At 49.4% G+C, this 6,745-nt stretch overlaps 1 long non-coding RNA gene across 2 annotated transcripts in view; it reads left to right on the top strand.

Moving 5' to 3' along the window:
* The first annotated feature begins 2,717 nt into the window (after positions 1-2,717).
* LOC112399636 (uncharacterized) overlaps positions 2,718-6,745 on the top strand; it is a 6,923-nt gene continuing 2,895 nt past the window's right edge. The window contains exon 1 of one of the 2 annotated variants that reach the window (XR_003003269.1): positions 2,718-6,570. This is a non-coding gene — a long non-coding RNA (uncharacterized LOC112399636). The remainder of the gene's footprint in view (positions 6,571-6,745) is intronic. The other variant, XR_003003270.1, reaches the window with a different exon arrangement.

Consider the following 6,745-nt stretch of genomic DNA (forward strand, 5'->3'; position numbering starts at 1 on the left):
CAGGTCTACCAGCCCTTCAGCGAACAAGGGATTCCTGCCTTTCATACACTACTTCCTGACATCCAACAAGATGGAATCCTTCACAGAGCATCCCGGGGGCTGGAAGAGCATCGGTGTGACAGCCAGACAGGCAGAGCGCAAGAAAAGGATTTTATAGGGCAATCTCATTTATGAACACAAGATAGAACCCTGAATAGAGTATCAGCAAACTGATTCCAGCAAGGCACTAAAAAAAGAAACCCGTGTAATAATTTCACGTCTGGACTTGGCAGAAGTCTGAGTTGTGGTGGGAATGCAGGTGGGGTACAGATGAAAAGACACGTGTTGAAACCATACTGTGGGCATCCTGGAAGTCCTACTCTCTCTCCTTTTGCATGTGTTTAAAACTTTCCACAATAAAATGATTTACAAGAGTGTAAACAAAATCTTCACAGCCAATATTGTTCATTCCATGCGTGCACGACTGGGTTAACATTTTATCAATGCAACTCGTTTTATTAAGAGATGACAGGAGAAAAAAACATGATAATCTAAAAAATATTAAAATTTCACACCATTTTTCAATAATATTTGTGTATTCAAATCAGAAGAGAAGTTTTCCTTAACCTAAACATAAATAACGTATTTACCAAAAATCACAAAAAAATTGTGAGATATTAGAAGGACTTTCTTTAAAATGGTAAAAGAATGCCCATTAGCCTTTTTTCTATTGCTTCTGGGTGCTGTTTACATGGCCCTGGAGGTCCCAGCGGGCAGAGTGATACTAGAAAAGCAAGTCGAAAATGCAGGGTTAGATTTACAGTCGGTGTTTGTTAGGGAGAAACCCTTCTCTCTCTGGCACCTTTCTCCTCCCCAAACGCTTCCTTCCAGGCAGAGGTGACTCCATTGACAAACGCTCCTTTGTTAACCATCTTGCCTTGGCCTGTGTTGCATCCGGGGGACATGGAGCCTGAAGGTGTCTGCTATGGTCCTCGCTGCCCGGTTGGCACAGAGCAGCCACAATGCCTGTGAGCACACGACTTGGGGTCCTTCGATGGTGGGGGTTCGAGGTAACGACCCAGTACCTGGGCACTGATGGCCCGAGAGCCCACGCTTTCCTCTCCAACCTGCGCTTTTGTGGAACAAAGGCCACGTGTCCTAAGAACTTCCCTCTGTTAATACTGAAAATGATGCCGGGGAAGGAGGGGAGTGTGGGCGCCCACGGATGCCTTTCCCTTGGGTCTGTCCTCACTCACCAGTGCTCCCGGGAGGGGCTGGGAGCTGTGCACACAGCAGGGTGAACTGCAAAGTATAGATTGCGTAACTGCAGTAAGGGCCCGCACAGTCAGTATTCTTGTGTTTACCTTAGAAACCGGTTGTACAATATAAACACGAGCGGCCACATTCATGCTAGTAAGATTGATTTTTCCGTACATGGAATGATGGTAAATGGCAAATAAACATCCTTACAAGTTGGAGGGGCCCGTGGAATTGAACAGGGCTCCGAAGTTTTATTTTGCATGAGGCCTGGCTGTCACCTTCCCCGGCCCCTGGGAAGCCATCTGTCCTAGGGAATGTGGGCCCCTCACCTTCCAAAGACATGTGATCAGCTAAGTGGTTAGGCCCTAATCCCAGGGAAGGGCCAGCGGTCTGATAACCCGGGGACACATCTGCTGATTGGGGGTTCGTTATTGGGAAGCCCACTTGTCTGTAGATGCTATATATTCTCTAATAGCTTTTTCTCAAGTAGAGCTGATGCTACTACTTCTGGCTGCTTGGATTTTGACTTATTGTTTAGCCGCTTCAGAACCTGGGTAGGAAAGCAGAGTGTTATTTATTGGGCCCAAACAAACACGGCTGGTTTTGTCTGTATATAATCCGGGGCAAATCCCAGAGAAGCCACAGGAAAACTCTTAAAACTAATCAGAGAGTTCAAAAAGATTGCTGAATAAAAGACAGATATACGTACACACACACACACACAAGCACACATAGCATTCAATAATTATAAAACATAAATTAAAATTCCAATTTCATTTATAATATTAAAAAAGGTATGTAGTGATAAATGTAACAAAAATGGGCAAAACCTTAAGGAGGAAATTTTAAAATTTACTGAGATACATAAAATAGACAAAAACGGTAAGTGACAGTAAGACTCTGTCATAAAGATGGCAGTACCCCCCAATTAATCTACACACTTAAATGCAATTCCATGGAAATTCCAAAGAGGATTCTCACAGAACTTGACAAGGTAACCCTGTGATTCACATGCAAGGATGAAGAGCCCAAATGACCAAGACAACTTTGAAGAAGAAAAGTTGGGATATTGGCCAAATAGTAGAAATCAGCACTTATTAACAGCTGTAGAATTTATCTGTGGTCCTGGGAGGTTGGAAGGATGAACAGGGAACAGAACAGATACCCCTCCAGAAAGATACTCCCATGTGTGCTGCAGGGGTACTCAGGGAGCAGAGCTGAGGACGGGGGGGAGAAGACTGGGTTTGTCCATGATGGGGTGAAGTCGTCATGGAAGATGGACACGCAAAACTAGGAGAACTTTACACACACACACACACACACACACACACACACACACACACACCAGTGGACTAGAGACCTATGTGGTAAGGCAAAAATTTTAAACTTTTAATAAATATAAAAAGATCTTTGCAATATCATACAAAAGAAGAATTCTATGAATAAGATTTTTAAAAATCCACAAACCATAAGTGAAAAGATTCACACATTTGTCTACACTGACGTAAAACCTTGTGTTCTGCAAAAAAAAATCTACGAGCAAAGTTAAAGACCATCCTCAGCCGGGAAGTGATATTTGCAACACCTATGTCTTATCGGTGACCAAGAATTAGTCTCTAAATTATAAAGACTCCTACATATCAGTGAAAAAAAATTAGGAAAATGGGACAAAAGGATATGTACAGGTAATTCACAAAAGGAAGGTGAAAGGCCAATAAAAATACAAAAAGATGTTCAAGCTCACTTGTAAACAGAGAAACAAGAATTAAAACCATAACCAAGCACCATTTCATAGCCAGCAGATGGGGAATATCACAGAGTCCAGTGACACAAAATCTTGGCAAGGAGTGAGAAAATAGGGAGTCACACGCTCTGCTGGGGGAGTGAAATCTAACCCCTGCTGTCGGCACAATAACGGCCCCAAAGACGTCCACGTCCTCGTGCCCGGAGCCTGCAAATACATCACCTCTCAGGGCAAAGGGGGAATGAAGTGCGCTGGTCTGCAGACCTGAGATGGGAGATGATTCTGGATCCTCGAGATGGGCCCTATGTAGTCACAGGTGTCCTTACAAGTGGACAAGGGGGCAGAGAGAGAGGAAACCAGGGACGGTGGTGTGAGAGGACTCAGCCTGAAGGTGTTGGCTTTGTGGATGCTGGAGCGGCCTTGAGCTGGGGAACGCGGGCCCCTCTGGAAGCTGGAAAGGGACTGACTCTGCCCTGGACTCTCTGGAAGGAGCCAGCTCTGCTGACCCCTGGGTTGAGCCCCGTGAGATCTATTCAGGACCCAAACCTCCAGGACCTTAAGACAGTCAATCTGCTGTTTGAAGCCACCGAATTTGAGGGAAAAGGTTACAGAAGCCACAGAGACTCCTGCAACCACTTGCAGAAGCTCCTGCAAAAGCTGTGGCCCTGTCTGCGGGGAGCCCTTCTGCTCCCGTGGACAGAGCACAGAAAGGTACTCCCCGGGGCACCGCTGTGGTCCAACCTAACGCCCGCCGTCAGAGGAGTGGGCAGGTCAGTTCGGGCCTGGCCAGCGTGGGGAGCCCCCGAGCAGCACGTGAAGGCCTGGGCCCTGTGCCTCAGCCGCCGGATGTGACCCGAGAACCTTCCATTCTCTCCGAGTCCAGTGTGGTGCCCGGTGGAGGCTACCGGTGAGCCTGATGGGCCTGGCAGGTGTCTAGCGGGCAGCCACGGGCCTGACCTCGGACAAGACGGCCGGGGGTGACCTGGCTCTCCACTCACCCGTTTGCTTTAGATCCTTCAGCTTTCAAAGATGGTGTCGGTGTAAGAGCCCACCTTGTCGACCTCACAGAGTTGTCCTGACAGTCAGAGGGAAACCCCGGGGAAGCAATGTGTGGACATTAACCGTTAAATCGTAGACACTTGTTAACAATAAATAGCAGGTACCACACCTCAGCCACGGCCAACTACGCCATAAATCTGAGAACAGCCGACACCCTCTCAGCCAATGGCTCCTACGAATTCTATGGTAAACTCTTTCTCCTTAATTATATGTAAAAGGACAATCTTCATATTAAACGGGCTTCTAATATCGTCCTAGTTTCCCCAGCCAATCAAGTGGTCGGTTTGGATTTCTACAGCCTCCTGAAGATGTGTGACGGAGGTGTACACACAAGGAAGTTTCTTTAATGTGTTTTTGTTGCCTTTCCTAGCTGTGCATGGTCTTTTCCGGGGGAAGATACAAGAGCCCCTAACAGGCTTAAATACAAGCGAACTCTGGACCCGCTCAACTCCAGATCCTAACAATTCCAATGTTTCCAACAGCTGGAACTGTGGCAAAATAAAACGATACTTGACAGCAAATAAATAAATAGAAATGAAATTTAAATGAAATGCGACTCCAGGGTCTATTATTATCATCACCTGAATTTTGCAACTTGGAGTGAGGTGAAATCCCTCCGCCAGTCTCAGGATCCCTGCCGGGGTCGGACAAAACAAGTGTTGGTTTACAGCGTCGAGCAAATCATGAAGGCTGATCACCCCAAACACAGATGCGTTTGCTTTGCATCCTTAGTGAACTGAGTCCAGGATTTGTCAGCACACGGATGGACGTGGTCGCCACGGGGAGGCATTCCGCTGTCTGCGTGCTCTGATGCCATCCTTGTAGATGTCCCAGAGGAAGACTCTGTGTTTTGACGGTTTTTCAGTGACTCATTTGTGCATCAGACACAAACCTTCCCTGAAGGAAGTTCCTGTAGTGCTGAGCTACTTCAAGACTTGATCTTGGAGACCCAGGAAAGCAGTGTAAAAGCAACAGGAACGTCGGGTGTTGTGAAGGATGGGGGAGGCTGTGGTCTCTTCCAGGACCATCTGGATCATACAGATGCTGACTAGATGACGGGGTGAGGACCGGCTGTCCTCCAGACGTGGCTCAGAGAGCTGCTACCAGAAGTGTTTTGCAAAGTTACACTGCGGGAGTGCCCGGGCCTTGGTGGGCACCAGACCTATTCAGGCCAGGGTGGAAATCCTCGCTTAGCCTCTGGGGATCGGCCTGAGTGCTTAGTACTTTAATAAGCCCCTTCGCTGTGCACTGCTTTGCCTCACTAGGGATTAGAAGTGACTTTATTCATCACAGACAGCCTAGGGGCTCCCTTGGTTGGGGGGACCGGAGCGGAAGGGGCTTCCGCTGTGCACGCGTGTGGACGCGCTGTGGCCCACGTGAGCCCCCTGCACTGGCCTCTGGTCCTCCAGGCTCCAGGTGTGCTTTCTCCTCCTCCTTCTCTGTCAGCAAGGATGCCAACCCGGGATGTGCAGCCGCGACAAGACTGGCGATGGGGATGCTGCCATGTTAGCAGGGACTGACACCACTGCCGTCACCAACCGGAGATGCTGCCGCCGTCGCCTGTCACCCAGGAGGTGAAGTGTGTCACAGAGACCGAATTTGAAAATCCAGCATGTGTCCCCAGATGGGACGAGGGCACGGAGATGGAGGAAAATAATTAAGGAAAATGAAGTGAAAGTACAATAGGGTTAATGATTTGTTAAGTGTGGATTTGCTGTGGATTTTATCCTTGGTTAGGAGACCATGGCTGAAGGAAACATAAAAAGGGAAATAAAACGGAATAAAAAAGAAAAGGGAATAACAAACTCAAAAGAGAGTCAAATTTTAAAGATGGAAAAAGATTCTGATTAGAAATTCTTGTTTCTACAGGGATGTTCCTCTCAGAGATGCGAATATGTTCTTGTTTCAGTGAGAATTCTCATCCCTTACTGGGGCAAGTGAACGACACGGGGAGAACTCCTGAGCTGTCCTTGGATTCTATGCCACCGTTGCCTCGGTGGCTTCTGCAAGAGACCATGGGCTCCCTGACCACAGAATGGCCACGAGCTGCGTGGCTTGCCACGTGTGCATCCCTCCGCAGCACCTCTCACCGTGGCGCCGGTCCCCGCCACGCCCCTGCCCGGGTCCCTGGCCGGTGCCGGACCTCCTGTCTCTCCTCAGACCCATCTCAGCACAGCTGGGTCACAGGCCTCTCCAAACACAAGTCTAGCAGGTTCTCCCGGCTTCCGAGAGACCAAGCACACACCGATCAACGGCCAGACCTCCTGTGAACACGGGACTGGAGCCTCAGCCTCGGCCACCTGCCCAGGAAGCCAGCCCTCCCCTCGTCTGCAATAGACATCCCGTGAGTCAGACCCACAGGAAGCCGGCTTGCAGTCTGCATAGGCCGTCTACGAGGAAGCTGCACAGGGACAGCTGTGACGATCGGCACTCCTGCCCTACGACCGACAGCTGCCCCACTTTCTGTCCCTGCTTCCAGCTCAGGACCAGCCGAGGACCCCCAAGTGCGCCCTCACCCATCTCATCAGGTTACTTGCGGTAACCCTGCCAGCTTCCCCTGCCCCCTGGCCTCCATCACACCTGCGCCCCCTTTCCCCCGGAAGCTCTCCCATCCCCCACCTGCCCCAACTCTGCGGGCGCTAGTGACACTGCTTACTGATGGTGGCCCACCCCCCCTCGCATATGGGCTGGGATCTGGACCCC

This window comes from Neophocaena asiaeorientalis, unplaced genomic scaffold, assembly GCF_003031525.2.
Source record: "Neophocaena asiaeorientalis asiaeorientalis breed wild unplaced genomic scaffold, Neophocaena_asiaeorientalis_V1.1 scaffold649, whole genome shotgun sequence".
NCBI classification, from domain to species: Eukaryota; Metazoa; Chordata; class Mammalia; order Artiodactyla; family Phocoenidae; genus Neophocaena; species Neophocaena asiaeorientalis.